This window comes from Phragmites australis, chromosome 22 (genome assembly GCF_958298935.1).
Source record: "Phragmites australis chromosome 22, lpPhrAust1.1, whole genome shotgun sequence".
Lineage (NCBI taxonomy): Eukaryota > Viridiplantae > Streptophyta > Magnoliopsida > Poales > Poaceae > Phragmites > Phragmites australis.
The window spans coordinates 6,986,647-7,003,761 of NC_084942.1; the positions used below are offsets into that span (position 1 = coordinate 6,986,647).

The window sequence follows — 17,115 nt, forward strand, 5'->3', positions numbered from 1 at the left end:
ATTAAAATCATCTATAATTATCTATAAAGATAATGTTGTTTGTCTTGCTGAAATACGTTCAGGTTATATAAAGAGCAATATCACAAAGTATATTGCCTCAAAATTATTTTATCCTCATGAATTACAGAAATGAGGAGATAGATACTTTGCAAACAATATCATGTAATAATCTTGTAGATTTATTCACAAAATCTTTACCAACATATTTATTCTATTCATGGAATAGGTATGAGACGACTTCAAGAGTTGTAAAGTTCAAGGGGAGTAAAATCTTAAAATGTATAACCTGTTAATGATCCTCAGATCATAAATATTATACTTTTTTCTTTTATTAGTTTTTCCTATCAAGATTTCTCATACAAAGTTTTTAAGAGGCAATATCAATACAAATAGATATGTTATATCATTTTTCTCCTAATTGAGTTTTTTATGACATATTACAGTATATTTCTTCTTATATTTTTCTCATAAAATTTTTAGAGGAGTATTCAACCTGATGTATACATAGGATGACTTTTATCAAAGAGGCGTGTTACATGCCTAATAATCAAAGCAACCGTCACTAGCGGCTGCATTCATTCATTGGGAAGGGATGTCTCCCAACCAACAGGATACACACACATATCACGATTGCAATGAAAAGAACAATAATTCATTCTTCTAATTCCCGAGTTCTGATGTCATTACATTTTGTACTTCAATAATAGGTACTGGTGACAGTTGGGGGTTTATGCCGCTTGGCGGAGATTACCAGCTGCTATAGTTCAACGGCCACGCTTGGATGGGAAGTTGCGCGTGTATCCACCGTTCTATTCATCCCGGCATTCATCCCAGATCCCAGGCCTGGTTCGAAACATGAAGTTGATAACTTGACGCGAGTTTCACAACACACATTTGTTTAGCATATGTTGCTCATTTTAAGGCGTCGTGTGACTCATCGTTTAAATTCTTCTTGTCCTCATGGTGCATCTACCATGTGGACCTGTGAAAATTGGACATAAGGGGATGGAGCGTTTGCTCGATTCGTATAGGGTGCCATAGAGCTCTACACCAGCCGGGCTTGAACCTGAGCGCCCTCCTCATTATTAAGTGAACGTCATAGATTTATCATTATTTTCCTTTTAAAAAATAAACGGTGGTGAAGCTTGCGCATATTGCCCCAATATTTAAGGCTTGTTACAAATGTCGGAAATTTTGCTGAAAAAGAGAAAGAACTACGTACAGGAAACAGTTCAATTATAGCAAGATTTCAAAAGAAAATTCCGACATTATTTTAAGTTATTTTTTGGATCCAACCATCTGGACGACTCCTTGATCCATGGCACGGTGGCCTATCCCACGTGGTGGTGGCGTGAGAGAATCATTCGGTCACTCGGCTTGAGTCAAGGTCAGCAACAGTTTCGATAGTCGAGCTAGGCCGATCATTTTATCGCTTTGGCATCTACAATCCAACTGAACAAAATTTTCTTGATAGCCTTATTTTCAGCTAAAGAACAAGTTTAAACCATTAGAATCAAAGCTCCCCTAAAATATTGTGTTCTCAACCTCCAAAGTCAATTAGGTCTAGAACTCAAGGATCAAGATCCCCACATCAAGCTGCAAGCTCAAACCCCAAATGGAAGAATCCCCAGCGAGCAGTACGGAACATGGCTGCTGCCGCTTTGCCGACAGGGCCAACGAATCCGCTGCAGGGAAAAAGGAAGACGCGAGAAAATAGCTCGCACATGCAGGGTTGCAGGCTGGGCCCACCGGACAGTTGGGACAGGTTGGGCGGCAACATCATGGACAAAGACCTGCTTTGATACGACTAGTATAATACCGTGCTAACGTTATAATAATATTTGGTAATGTAAATAAAATAACCAAAATGTAATATATATTTTGGTAATCAAGTATAGAATAAGATAGATTTAAGATTTACGTTAAAAAAGAATGATATAGAGAGTTATTATATTATTAATACATAGCCACGTTTGTAAAATAACATTCTAACTTTCATATATTTCAAAACCATCTAAATCCTGATACGCTTAACAAATTCCTATATAACTTCAAGAATGTTGTCTATATCCTTTGCGAGTAATCAGCTTGTGTTCTCTTCTCTTGTTTTCTTAGTTGTGTAGTCCATTGTGAGTAGTTCTATACAGTCAGTCTTGCTCTCACCTTAACTTTGCGCCGTTAACGCATGTAATTGCTCCTTCGTGCACCTTAACATAAGCCAGTAATGTTCCGGGTCTTTCAAAAAAAATCACTAAGAAATCATGGAGAACAATGCATATTTGCGTGGCGAACCTTGCATTGTGACGCTGACACCAATAGCCTCAAACAGGGGCCTGATTTCCATCTCGTAGATCTTCTTTGCGCATTTCTTGCCACCGAAAGGGTTGACAAAGATGAACAATCCCTTCGACCGGCCTATGATGGAGGTGACATGTTCATCACAAACTTGATTAGTTGGCATTGATCTCTTATTAAGTAGAGTAAACAGTCGGTAAAAAAGAGGCTAACAACGAAGGAGTAATTTCCTTCCAGGCTGAAGTAGCAAAGATCAAAGAATTGAAGGATCTATGCCAACTGGACTCAGAGGGACGGTCTCCTCCAAGCTGCCAGTTGCACTTCGAGCAATTTAAAGAAGGACAATGTAAGAACTAAACAACAATATAATCTGAAGGTTTTGTACAGCATGACTACTTAGGAATCAGACCGCTTAAAATGTAAGCGTGAATGTAGGATATTAACCTTAAGTTTCAACACCACGGCTGTCATGTGAGTTCATATTTTACAATATTTTATATAAAAGAAAGCCTATAGATAGCTTAAGCAATGATCTTCCATTTGCTAGCAAGTAATAAAGTCCAACACTTGCCTAATAAAGAACGTTTAAAAAGGGATTATTGGACATATTTATGAAATAAATGATAATTTAAGAAACCCGTTAATCCAACTCACATTAGTAAACGATGGCCATTTTACAATAAACATGAAATGCCATCTTTCATGAAATCAGGAGAATGATAAACCACATTACAAGGTGACTCAATTTATCATTTTTTTAAACCTACAATGGCGCATAACGAATAAGATCAGTTTGTCCGAATTTCAGTGGTATGAGAATTTGTAGTCTGCTATGTTATTCATGTGTCTGGAAGAAATATTTCCAAACAAACACATATATAGGTTACTTATTTATCTAGCAAATACCTCTCCCACAATTCCAGTTAAATTTGCATGGTATCTAAAAGTCATGCCTAATACTTTATGCCCAATTACTAAGGGAAAGAAATACAGACAGGAGAAAGACGGCACAACTTACCTGCAGCTTTGAAGATGCTACTTACATAAAACAGCACAATGTTGATTCCACTTAGATTTTGTAGAACAAGTAGGCCAATTCCTAGCTGCCAAGTTGACACATAATCACAGTTACAAACTATATTTACTAATTTTGGTATTGAATAAGCCAACAAAGTTAAGGAAGTTACAGTTAGGGGCGTGCAGTATTTCTTTTTGTTTAGCTCTTGAAAACGGATTGTAGTCATTAATGTCAATGCTCTCTGCATAACGGGGACCATAGCTAAAGATGATTCCATTGATTCCAGAAGAATGAGGTATTTAAAGTCGTATGTCCAGTGTTAAAGAAAATCTTAATAACTAAACTAGAATTAATTTGCATAAATTATGGTCAGTCAATCCAGAGGAATTAAAAAAGTTCTTGTCGTTGTACCATTCATTTCTGCAGTGATGTCAATCAAAAATCCCCTTAGAACTTGCAGAGATGTCTCACAATGGTCCATCAAATTCGTATTTGCCTAGAGATATACAGAGAAAAAATGTCCATAAAAAGTTTCAGTTTGGTGCAATACTTCATAATTTGTATCCAACTTGTGCATGCATATACTAGCCATCTTGGAGAATTTGGAATGAAGAATAAGCCAAGTATCAACACTGTGCAGGGCAAGGCTCCTACCAGCATGGCATCACACACATTTGGATAAGAAATCATCCTGGGTCTAAGGGCATACACAACTCCTCACTTTTCCTATATGATCTGTAGTGAAAAATATTTGCCTCGTATAATTCTAGGATTAGTCATATCAGATAAAAGCATTTGCAGTTAATGATCTTACAAACTGAAAGATCATAGGTTAAGTGTAAACTAATAGCAACGACATAAAAAAAACAATGCATTAGTGTTTAGTCGCATTATCGGTCACTGCAAGAAGTCTCCAAGGGACAAACATGCCGAGCAAATAGGCCACCAATATACCAAGGGTTACAGATAACTGTAGGATGGACAGTAGCACAATGAGTCGAACATAAATAAACCAAGTATTGGTCTGATAGAAAGATAAGATGCTTGTGAGGAAGCGCACCTGGTTCGCAGAACCAAGAGCTCCTCTCATGTTCTAAGGAGATATCTCTGCTATATATACTAGTACCTGGTATAACATAATTCACAAATCAAGAGTTAGTCTTTCAACCAGTCCAAGCCTCCAAGGTTCTTGAGGCGACAAACAAACTTTGCATTGCGATGGTCCACTTTGTCTCCAAAATTTTGAAATCCCAGGGTTTTTTTTTTTATCTTTTCTGAACAGTAAAACAGCTTACAACCACAGAAGTATTCAGATTCTCAGATCATAAATCTTGTATGCACAAAATAAGCAGGCATGAAATCTTCTCACACGAACCATTTATGATATGATACCAACACTAAATACTTCAAGCAATCGTCCCATATACATAAATGAGGAGTCCTGTAAAACAGACATTGACAGCCATCAATCTTTTGTTGTCAGAAATAGCAATGGGTGAAAATAACTTAGGAAACATGAGGTTTCCTACTTTTGCAAAGGAGATCGCAAGCCAACCAATGATGTTCGGTATCGCAGTAATCATCAATGACTGCAAACAGTTAGCATGCTAGTTAGAATAAAATAGTACTAAAAATTTAGTGCAATTAAATATAGAAATGTTATCATAGATTGAACAAAAGATTGAACTTTAGTAGAAAACACTACCCACACATTTTCTGTCACGCCAACTGCTTGATTAATGATTACCATATAAATAGAAACATAACTAACAAAGTCATGAACATCCAAAAGAAGGTCAAGTCTTAATTTAGCAAACTATACCAGAAATTCCACAGCCCACAAGCATTAATTGACTGAGAGAAAATAATCAACTTTTAATTTCCAAACTCACACCTACTTCTCATTTTTGAAGAAAAAAAACTACCACCTACTTTCTGCTATTGTATCGTATTTAATTTCTATCACCAAAATTGATGAGTTTTTTTTTCCGTTGGTTACATAAACACATAGTACTCTTAAATCTCATCACACCATCCTCACCTTCTTTCTAAAAAAAAGTTTTTAAAAGTAAATCTCTTGAAAAGAAATGTGATGTTGACCCTTCTTAACTATCACGCAACATGTAACAATCTGATCATCCAATTTGAGAACCGGTAATAAATGTAAAGGAAGGAAATGAGCTAATTTCTCACCCCTTTGCAGCCAATGTACTCGGCCATCTACCCGCTGGCAATCGCCCCAACCATGGCGCCGACGTTGGACAGTGATCTGAACACCGATAACTATAGCGCGCGGTCAACATTTTCAAATAAGAATAAATGCAGAACCCAAGAAGAGGCAAACATAGAGGTCACTACAACTATGAGTTACCTCAGAAATAGAGAGATTGAGGTCTCGAATGACTATGTCCTGAGTTGGGGAGGAGAAGCCGCTAGTGAAGCCAAATTGGATGGGGCCAAGGGCGACGATGAGAGTGCAGAGGAAGGAGGAGACGATGAGAGTGCAGAGGAAAGCCCTAGTGGTGACACTGATCTGCCACGAGCTCATCCGGTACCAACTCCCCATGTTCATGACCAGCAACGGCTTCTACAGCCCGCTATCATGGTCACTACCGCTCTCGTTGCCCTCGCCACTGCCGCTTCCCCTATTGCTTCTGCTACTCATGGCAGTGAGGACGAGGAGGGCCATGAGGCGGTGGCATGGAGCCAAGGTCAAAGGCATGGAGGATGCACTCAGCCCGTGGATTAGGCGTCGGTGCGGGAATGAAGAGGAGGCAGTAGTAGAGGATTAGGGGCCTTGCACGGAGGAAGTGAAGGTGGCTGCAGCAGGGGGATGTGGGGAGGCAGAGGCAAAGGCAGCGGCAATGGCTGGGTGGCCGAGGAGGTGGGGAGGCGTGAGGGGAATGGGCTAGCTGGAGGGGGCGCTGCCCTTGCCCACCAGTTTGGGTGTTTTGCACAGCGCGGTTTTTTTGGGTGGGCGCGGGAGCGGGGAGGAGGAGGTCGGGGGGATGGGGATGGGGTCGCCGGCGAGGCGGAAGACGAAGTCGGTGGTGCCGTCATGCTCACCCTCGAACTCGTCAGAGAGGTCCAGCTCGTGTGGCGGCTCGAAGGTGACAAATTGAGACGGCGGCGAACTGGGGCAATGGAGAGGGTGGACCAGCGGGTGGCGGACTGGAGCGGTGGAGAGGGCGGACCGGTGGGTGGCGTCATGGAGGGGAGGAGGTGGAGGCGGCACGGTGGGAGGTTGGAGATGGCATCTTGGGGAAGGGAGACATGGGGAATCGGGGTGCTCGTTTTGATGGTAACTGGAGCGATAACAGGAGCGAAACGTAAATGCAGGGTGGGGGCAAAACGTGGGAATTCTGGGAGCGGAATGAAGCGAAACGAGCTCGTGAGTGTTGGATGAACCAGACGCTTTGGGCCATCGGATTTGATGAAGTCATGCGAGAAACTGAACACTTCATTTTGAGGAAGCACGTATTCTGCATGCACAATTTGAGGTGGATAGAGAAAAGGTCATCTGTGTGGGGGCACAAGTTTGTGTGAACGTAAAAAAGAGTTAAACTGGTGCGTTATATAGGGTATAGATATAGGTAATATAGATGTTAGTCAGACAACTGTTAGAGCGTTAGTTCTAAAAATTGAAGCTTCTCTTAAGGTTAATGGTCAGGTCAGCGTGCAATATGGAGGTAATTCCGCTTTGATCTTTCAGGGATAAAATATCCATGATGATGAATAAGAAAACTGAAGGCTATTTAATACTTAGGTTTTATCGGAGCTGCTTGATGTTCGTTCCCTCAAGTGTTTGAATCTTAAAAAGGTAAAAGGGTTCAAACTTTCGTGCGGTGCACCCCAAGCAAACAAATTTATTCAAATTCATCTTCGATCATTGTCGCTTTCTAGATGGCCCCGGTCAGTTTCTTGGTCAAAAGATCACAGCCAGTCGCGCCGGCATTCTATAGCTAGCTAGCTAACGCACTCCTTGGAGAATCTTCAATGCAAGTTTTATCGTGTCGTGTTGGCTCAAAATCTCCGTGTGGTGCACAAAATTGTGAAGCAAGCACTAAATTTAGTTAAATTCAACTTCAATCATTGTCGCTTTCATGGCGGGCCCGGTTTAGGGGTGGCCATAAAATTAATACATGTATTTCGGTTCAGTTTTTTAGGTTTGAAAATATTCGGGTTTTTAAAACTGGAAACTGTTTTACCCTAAAAATATAAAAAAACGAACCTAATTAACTCATTTATTTCGATTCAACTATTTTGGATTTTGGTTTTTAACCGAAATCTTGAAGGAGAGAGAGCAGAGGGTTCGCTGCTTAGGCCAGGAGCAAAAGAATTTAGGCTGCATGAGCGAGAGGCAGGCACAAAGGACAGTGTGTTGCAGTCTGCGGTAGTTGCGACATGCATTAGGTAGACTAGGGTATAACTATTGAGAAATTCTACGATTCATCATCAAATAACTATCGATTTTATAATTTTTTATTGAATAAATTCTGTTTACTTTTATACCATCGAATAAATATTTCAGTTCCTTATATGCCATCGACTTCCGATACTACCATCTGATATACTGTTCATGAACAGTAACCGAGAGTAAAAAAAGTCAAAAAAATATGTCGATTTTTGTGCCCGCCCTATAATTCATAAGCAACCTATTTTAACTATATTCACCTAAAAATACTGTATAAAATTCAAACTAAAATTTCTCAAAATTTGCTACTTTTGTAATACTGTGCATTACAAAGAACTCACTTTTTCACCGCTGGAGATAATTTTAGAAATTATTACATCACATTAGAGGAATATTAATAAATTTTTTCAGATTTTTTTAAATTTTTATGAGGCTTAAAAATTGCAAGAAGTTACAAAAGTAGTACATTTTGAAGAATTTTAGTTTGAATTCTATACAGTATTTTTAGGTGAATACAGTTAAAACGGGTTGATTATGAATTATAGAGCATGCACAAAAATCGACATATTTTTTGTGACTTTTTTATTCTTGGGTACTGTTTATAATAAGCTAAACAGTACAGCGGATGGTAGTATCGAAAATCGATGGTATATAAGGAACTGAAATATTTATTCGATGGTATAGAAGTAAACAGAATTTATTCGATGGCGAATTGTAGAATCGGTAGTTATTCGATGGCGAATCGTAGAATTCTCCATAATTATTATGGTTGGGTTTATTGGGTTGGATTGAAGGTGTATTTGTTAGGTTAGTTTATTTTTTGCAAATTAAAAATCGAATAACAAAATAAAAATTGGCTAGTATTGTTTTAAAAACCAAATAAGGAACCGTAAACCGAACAAATCGTAAAAATTGGTTATTTCAGTTTCTTTTTTGGTTTTCGGATTATTTATCCACTACTAGCCCCGGTTAGTTTCTTGTTCAAAATATCACAGCTAGTCGCGTCGGCATTCTATTGCTAACGCACTCCATGGAGAATCTTTAGTTAAATGATAACGTACACAGCAAGCTAATTAGGCTAGATCATTAGTAAAAGTTTCATCGTGTCGGTTGATAAACTTAGTAGTAACACAAAAGTATACGAATCATAGAACTGCATAAGTGTAATACTCCGTACCATGTTATTTTACTAACTCGCAACCCGCTTGGATTTTGCCTATCTGATTATTCAACATTTCTTTTCTGTAACCAATATATAGGCTACTTTTGTAGCAATGCGAAAACTGAGCATATTTAATTAAAAAGTGTTATGGGCTCGTGACAGTGTGCCAAGAAAGGGGCAACCATGCACAGGATGGCACCAGACAGAGATAGCACCAGCAGCAATTGAGGTAATTAGGTAGGATTATTTAGATAAGATAGGCTAGTTAGATAAGTCATAATTTGTTAGCAATTTGTTTGGAGCCGTGGCATCTATCCCTTATAATAGGCAGCCAGCATCTCTTAGGGAAGCAAGCAAGAAGAATATCAATTTATTATCCGAGTCCTTTCTTCTATCCCTGCCCTTTGGTGTGGTTGCCTCATTGCGAGGCTACGCTGCTTGGGTCTGAGTCATCTAGTTAGACACACGGCATGTGACATCTTTGGTATTAGAGACAGTCGATCCCTTCCCAGAGCTTCTGTTGCTGATTCCGTCACGCCTTTGTTGCTCTCGCCATCGCCATCCCCATGGGCGGTGCCACCGAGGACAACCATGGTATGGCAAGCCGTAGCTTCTCCCTTGAAGTTCAATTTTCCAACAACACCCAAGTTTGAAGAGGAGATGCAGATCCTGCAGGCTAGATTGGAGATGCTCGAGGCCTGGTGGAACGAGAGAGAAGAGGAGAAGAGGTTGTAACGTGCAGCTACTGCCTTGCTGGTGGCCTCACCTATCTCATCATCAACACCAGCAAAATCTTCACCAACAACTCCACTGCTGCACTTGGAGGAACAGGGAGCTAGGAGTTGGGACACGGGAGACCCCGTAGCAATTCACACACCAGCTGCACCATGGCTCATTGCCGGTGACCCCACGGCACAGGGCTGCCTTCGCGAGCCACACATCGCGAACCCTAGCCGCTCCCTCTCCAGTTCGCCTCAAACTCCACCAACTCTAGTCTCTCACGCCGGAGGATCGGATCCCTACCAGTCACACTCGCCTTCCATGCTGGGCGACCAAATCAATGCTGCCACCGATCTGTCACCTTCGGTCGGCATCTTCATGACTCGGGAGATGCTTCCTGAACCTGTTCCTGATTGTGAGGGAGATTGTGAGGTAGGCGAAACCTCTTGCAGCGCTCCCCGAACGACACCATCAAGCCCCTTTGCATCGTCCCATTGGCCACTACCCTCGCATACCTCGATCCTCCTCGTGCGGCCTACGGCCCAGATGTGGATCTCACGGCTGGCGCACCGCAGAAGACTACACCGACGTTCGCGCTCCAGTACCTCTCGATCGCTTTCGTTGAGAAGGCTGTTGCAGGCGTCACCTCCACACTGAGCTGATGTGCCATGGTGTCCGCTGCGACCTGCCTCACCCATGGTGCGTCGCGCCGCCATAGATCTTTGCTGGCCTCCTTTTCGCGATCATCCTTCACTGCGTTTTCCATCGCAGCCTAAGTCCGGTGCCACTTGACCACAAGCGGATCTGCAACAAACTCCTCTCCTTCACCATCTTCCACCAGGCCGACCACCAGAACTAAGCGCCTCCTTGCTATGGTTGCTCGACAAGGTGCTACTTCGCTCCATCCTACCTCGGGTGTGAAATGCCCTGCTCTAGTGTGCGCATTGGGGGGGGGGGCAACGACAGCCTCAACAGGGTTGCAGCTTGTAGGAGGCATAAATGGGTTGTCAAGGGTCGTCATAATTCCATTGAGGACTGCCCACATGTGCTTGTCACCATGATTGTCACGTCACAAATCCTTAATTACACAATTAAGTATAATCACGCTTCTTAAGCATTATGTTTAATTTTGTGTAATTTTATTTTGGAACGCTAATGCAATTCATCTAAAGTCAATTGGATGAGATAAATGAATTCGGAAGAGAAAATAATGAAATTCAAAGTTAAAACGAACCCTTTCTTTAACATGTGGGCCCACCACCCTAAACACTTAGAGGGGCAGCAGCCACCTGCTCCCTTTCTCTCTCCCTCACTCCCCCACGCCTCCCTCTCCCTCTCCAGCTGGCCAAAGCAAGGGAGGAGCTCCCCCTGTCACTCTCTCTCAAGCATTCTCTCCCTCTCCCCAAAATCCGACCGCAAGAGAAGGATTTGAGGTATGCATGTGGTATCCACATGATCACAAGCTCATAAGCTGCTCATCTATTCAATTCGTCTTCGTTTTCATGGAGGAATCGAGTTGTTCTTGAGTTCTTTAGATGTTCTTGTGTTTTTGGAGCAAAATGTAGTTTTGAGCGAATTTGAGCTATAAAGTCATGTTGCTAGGTTAGTGAGTGAGTTCCAGACTCCTTGAACTATCCCTAGCATGTTTCCCTTAGGCTTGAAGATGCTCGCAAATCAAATCGACCCCTAAATCCCCTAAAAATGGTTGTTCTGGACAGCCCGGATATTCCGGGTTCAACAGGAGAAAACCCATTGAATTGTATTAAAAAATCGTTAGGGTTTAGGATTCAAGTTGGGTCTAAAATCCTTTGGATATGGCATATACATGTTTATATAGCATAAATCTGTCATGCGAGTCGAATCGCCCGAGAGAAATTTTTGAGAATGTCTAAATCTGCCCCACCCGAATAATCCTGGTAAGCCTAGAGGTTCCGGGTTAAACCGGCGGATTTAATTGAGCACCCTCGCCCAGAGCCTCACCCGGAGTGTCCGGCACAACCCAGATAGTCCGGACCAACCCGAAAGTTCCGGGTTAAATCAAAAATGGTTAACAGAGAACCCTCTCCTGGAGGTTGGCTTGGAGGCTCTGGAACTCGGATACTCTGAGTCAAACCGGATACTCCGAGCTCCTCATATTTTTCCGACTTCGTTTAGGTTGCTTAGTGTGACATTAATTCGTGTGTCTTGCACATCTAACACGTTTGTATGCATATTGTGGCATGCATTGTTGCACTTCAATCATACTCATCATTGCATGCGTTCTTCTCTAGTGAGCAGAGAACCGACGCGTGACCCGATGGTGATTGAAGACGACGCTCATCTCCCCGAATTTTGCGAGTGTTGCACGGGTTTGCATAAGGCAAACTCCAGAGCAGCAATGCAAGCATCTAAGCATACTTATCCCAATACTTTGGATCTCGTATGGTATAAATTGATAAATATGCCTTATGTATGTATGTATGAGTTTGAGTCGATGTCAGAATACGGTGGGTAGAACCTATGTAGATGCATGATCTTTTCCTTCAATTATTTTTTTATCCATATCCTTGTATCCTGGGTATAATCATGTTAATGTCTAACTTAAAATGTGATATGAGTTGCTTAGTATTGCATAGGTTTACGATAGAAGTCGAACGGTGAAATGTTTCATCGTTCGTGAGCATAGGCTTAATAATTACTTACACAATGATATTGATGATGAGTGGTGAGTATGAGACGAGATGTGAACGGTGTTAGGGGTATCATATGCCCTGGAGGAGGTTCCTGTGATAGTTCGGGGAAGGAGCCCGGATACTGTAGATCGCTTTGCATCGGTTAAGCATCAATCGTTGACCGCTGTTGGTTTAAGCACTTACCGCACTCATCACATGCCAATCTAATGGTAAGACGAGCCGAATACCTTTGTAGCTATGATCATTTGGACCTGAACATCGACAGTGTGAGCGGGCGGGCTTGGAAGAGGTATCTAATTTACTCTATGAGTAATTCTAGATACCTCCACACCGAGCGATGCATTTATCAAATGGTTGGGCTTATTGGGAAAGGTTGTCATGAGTACCCCTTGTGTGCACTTTAGCGAGTAGCACAAGCCGAATGGTCCTCGTGTTGTGTGGGTAAAGGAGTATCCCCTGCAGGGTGTAAAAATATTTCAAAATACCGCACTCTCGGTCATGAGCATGCCTTCTGTACATGCTCACCATCGTAGAGTTCCGTTGTAGATTGTTGTTGGTTATGTTGGTTATGGTGGAGATGGTTCGTGTTACATATATGTTCATTATGGTTCCAGTTACAATTATGTACAGTTGGTCTTTGCAGGATATAGTGGTATTGTTGTTAGTTAAGTTTAGGTGCTCACACATGTATATGCCAAGTTGCTTTTGCATGTAAATTTTACTTAATCATGTGACTGTTTTCTTGCTAACATCCAAATGCATGATCCTTAGAGTCAGGCTAATTATTAGTTGCCTATTATGGATTAAGTCTTGCGAGTACCTTTGTACTCAGCTGCTCTATAGGTTTTGCAGGTGAGGAGGAGTTGGTCTTTAGATACTTCACGCCTACCGTGGGTGGCGGCGGGCATGAGTAGTGCATCCTACTCTGTTGGTGTGCTTTTGTGATGGAGCCTAAGGGCATGTGGCTTCATCCTGCTTTTGTTATATAGTTTTAGTCTTCCACTGCGTAGCTTCTTCTGCAGGTTAGGAGTTGAGCAGGTTTTAATCTCCTCCTAGCTCTCTTTTGCTGTAAATTGTAATAACTTGGTAAATACTTAAGAATTTGTAATGTAATGTAATTACTTGCTTTTTCTTAAGCTGTGTTGTGATGCTATATGTTGTAAAGGCATGTGTTCCGATCCTGAAAGTAAACACATGCCAGGACTACCGGAATGAGATTCTGATTAATCCTCGAGGTTGTGATTATGAATAATGATCCTCCTGATGATTAACTAGAATACTGTTTGGACAGTTCCCTCACAGTGATGCTACCAATGACTATCGCCATGGCCTCCACCCTAGCTCGAGGACGAGTTGTGTTGAAGGGAGGGAGGAAGAGGAGTAGAGGAGATGCAAGGTATAACTGGAACAACTACAATACATCACCTCACTCCATGTACAACAGCAGTTCCAGGGGAAGCCAAGAAACATCTAGGAGTAGCAAGGGGATGGCGATGCGACCTCAGTCTGATAGCAGAGACAGAAGACCATGGCTTTCCAGGATCAGCCCTCACATCATTCAAAACAGGGCGAGCAAGGCATGGGGCTCTCGGCACTGCAACCTCGCATCATTCTTGCCTTTTTGGTCTACTTCCGTGGCCGCCACATGAGCAGCTCGTCCTCGAGCTACTTGTCCGGGTGTGATGTCATGGGCTCATGATAGTGGGCCAAGAAAGGGGCAGCCATGCACAGGGTGGCACCAGACAGGGACGACAGCAACAACAATTGAGCTGGTTAGATAGGATTGTGTAGATAAGATAGGTTAAATTAGATAAGCCACAGTTAATTAGCAATTTGTCAGGAGTCGTGATCTGTATCCCTTATAATAGGTAGTCGGCATCTCTTAGGGAGGCAAGCAAGAAGAATATCAATTTATCTTTCTAGTCCCTTCTTCTATCCCTACCCTTGTGGCGCGGCTACTGTCTTTCTACCAGGCCATGCTGCTTGGGTCCAGAATCATCTAGTTAGGCACACAGCATGTGACAAAAAGGGTGTCGGTGAAAAGGGGAGAGAGTTACTTCCACATATAATTTGCACGGTTCATGTTAATGTTTGGCTTGAGTGGCAGGGACTCTGGTTACTTAGCCGGTTGGTACTAAGAATGCACGGCAGCATAGGTACGCTTTCCACCGCAGAAGTTCACTTTCTTCACGCGCTGGATCTGCTTGGGAATATTTGGACCATGAGCTTCCCATGGAGATAAACGTATGAGAAGATAATGCAGTAGTCTCTCTCTCTCTTTATGAATAATAATAAGAGAGAATGGATTTGTGGTATGTTCATGGCTTCTTTATACTTTTGTCGGTAGGTTCATGTGAACAGGACGGAGGGTGTCAATTGGTATACCTGTGCTTTTTTTAAGAAGCAATCGTAGAAGATAAAAAATCACGAAAAGCAAAAAAGAAACAAAATTCCGCTTTGAGATAAAAAGAAACTAATTATTGTTAAATAATTAAAAAGAAACTAATTATTGTTAAATAATTTAAAATAAATTAATTTACTATTTTGAAAGAACTTACCTTTATTTTGTTATGAAATTCGTAGTTTGGCTATTATATTTTCTGCGTATGCATGGACGAAGGAACTAATTATTGTTAAATAATTAAAAAGAAATTAATTTACTATTTTGAAAGAACTTATCTTTGTTTTGTTATGAAATTCGTAGTTTGGATACTAATTATAGTTTTATATATATATAGAGAGAGAAAGATAGATGGAGAGACGTCAAATTAAAGCAAAAATGGAAGCAGCAGGGAGCTAGCCAATAGGTGTGATTAAATTGCTGTTTTTTGTGTGATTAAAAGCATGCAACTTGTAACCAAATTAAAATGGGTTAATTAAATTCATATCTTTATAAATTCTTCGGTTTTGAAATATTTCACTGCAAAGGTCGAAATTAGAAACATGACATTATTATTCGGTGTCTAGCTGAAACATATCATTTTGTAAAAATTTGGACTACAATGCCCCCGCCTTCTCCTTCAACCCATCCATTTCCTCTGTCCCTTCCCCATCCGCCATAGCCATCACCAGCCGAGTCAGATCCGAGCGGCATGACCGACGGTCAAGGCAGAGGCAAACGCAAGCGGCGTCGGCGTTCTGGATGAGCTTGTGCAGCACAGCGGTGCCCAATCTCCTTCTCAACTAAACAGAGCTAAGCAGCACAGCCGCAACACCGCTTTCTTCCCCAACTCCGGCAACTTCAGTTCAGCCACGCCGATGAACCGCCATTGCAAAGCTTTCCCCGGCCAACCCAGTGCACGGTGAGCTTCTCCGTGCCCTTCTCTTCCTTGTGTGTGCGCCGGTTAGGCTCAGGCCTGAAGCCGGCGCACCTGTCTGCGTGAACCACCCGCTGTCGCCGCCTCTGTGCTCACCGCCGACTATCTTCCGGCCAAGCCCATCGACCAAGAGGCACGCCGTCGAGTCCGCATGCCCGCGTAGATGCTTTAGGTGCCCTTGGGCTAGCCTATTGAGCCATTGTTCACTGCCAGCGTGCTGGATTGAGCCATCGTGATACGGTCATCGTCAGCGGCCGCAAGTGCCTTGAACGGGTTTGCATGTGTGCGCTGATGCTCCTGCTGCTTATCTCGGTCTGTGTCGTTGCGTCGTTCACCGCCGTCAAGGCTAGACAATGCTGCTGCCATGGCCGGCATTGTGCTGCCAGGAGCGCCACCTTAACATTGGGGTGTGGGTTGCGGGGCCAAGGAGGAGCGTGATGTGGACATCAATGACGGTGAGTCTACCTGCGTGGTCAGTTTCGTGGAGAGGAGCAGCTAGGGAGATGAGGGAGATGGTAGGTTGAAGATAAGGGCATTTATATCCAAATACATGTAAAATACGTATATTATGATATGTTTAGAGAAATTATAATGACGTTATTCAATTTCAACCTATGTAGTGATATATTTTAAAACTGATAAATTTACAATGATTTAAATCTAATTAACCCAATTAAAATAGTGCAGCCACTGTACCTCGCATCCCATCATCACCCAAAAATTCCATATCGCCGTACGATAGATCCCATCGAAACGGCCACGCTTTCCACACGCACGAGGAACCATGGCCCAAGTCACAAAGCTGCTATCTCCCAACTAAGCCAGTACTTACTGTAATTGACAAGTCATCGTCGCCATGAAAGAGGCAAAAAGAAAAAAAAAAGAGAAAACGGACAATACGGTGCACAAAAACAAAAAAATAGTTAGGTCTCGACTGGCTGCTCCACGGCGTCCGCCGGTGTGGAAAAACTCAAGTTGTTTGAATTTAAGAACAGCATAGAAAAACTCAATGGACTAGATTCCTTATATATACCCACACTAATAAAACGGGTTATATATCCGTGGTAACCAGAGGAGGTCAGAGAAATAGGTAGATAGAAAAAATGAATAAATTATTTAATTTTTAAAAGTTTTTATTAGAGGGAGAAGACGAGTGACGTTCACTAACTCGTATTTTATATAATAGAAACGAGATATATATATCAAGGTTTATATTAAGTTACTTCATGGGGGCACCAAATTGGATTTGAAGAGTTACCTTAATAGCCATCTAAAAAATCTTTTATTTTTCATTTTTAATTAAAAAGGAAGAAATAGGTACTAAGTAGTACTCCATCGGTGGATCTAAAAAGAAAATAGTATGTGTACACGTGGCGTAAGCGTAGAGCTCCGGCTCGCCGGGACACACACCCATACCCGTCACCGTCACAGGACGCGCTTCCGCTTGTGTTGTGCTGTGGGCCCCTGATGATCTCCTTTTTAAACGCACGCCACGACGCCGGCCGGCCGGCACCCAC

The 17,115-nt window shown here is 42.1% G+C and overlaps 1 pseudogene; it reads right to left on the reverse strand.

Annotated features, from left to right (window-relative positions):
- Positions 1–3,044: 3,044 nt before the first annotated feature.
- Positions 3,045–5,978, reverse strand: LOC133904495 (sugar transporter ERD6-like 6; annotated as a pseudogene).
- Positions 5,979–17,115: the final 11,137 nt, after the last annotated feature.